This window comes from Rhinolophus ferrumequinum, chromosome 22 (genome assembly GCF_004115265.2).
Source record: "Rhinolophus ferrumequinum isolate MPI-CBG mRhiFer1 chromosome 22, mRhiFer1_v1.p, whole genome shotgun sequence".
In the NCBI taxonomy this organism is placed as follows: Eukaryota; Metazoa; Chordata; class Mammalia; order Chiroptera; family Rhinolophidae; genus Rhinolophus; species Rhinolophus ferrumequinum.
This window is the reverse complement of record NC_046305.1, coordinates 50599605-50600121: the sequence shown is the minus strand read 5'-3', so window position 1 is coordinate 50600121 and position 517 is coordinate 50599605.

Genomic DNA, 517 nt, shown 5'->3' with positions numbered 1-517 from the left:
CCTTTAGTCTTATACCTCAACCACTTTTTCAGACCTGTCTCAGTTTTAAACAAGCTAAGTGAAAGAAACTGAGTATTTTTTGAGATACAAATAATGTTATCAATACAGTTTTATGCAACACTCTTTTTACTGTAAATCTTTCTTGGTTGACAAGATGTACAGACTGTATTAGTAGGGTGAAGAAAGAAAAGAAGCAGAGGGTCTTTTGGAAGCAACAATAGTGTTCCTCAAAAGTTAGAACAATTGCCTGTTGATAATTAATGAGACATTCAAAGTCAAAATTTTAAGTTAGCTTCTCAAATGATTCAGATACCACTCTGTAAAATATTTCTAATTTTTCTGAATAGAACCTTTAACTCTTCTTCCTGTAGTCTTAAAGCATTACCGGATATAGCATTTGATTGGAATATTTATATTGGGCAGTTGGAAAAATATTTGAAACTAAATACATATTAAAATTAAGATTTGTTTTCAAGTGGATGTCCATTAAAAATAGAAAAATATTTGGGATAAGTGT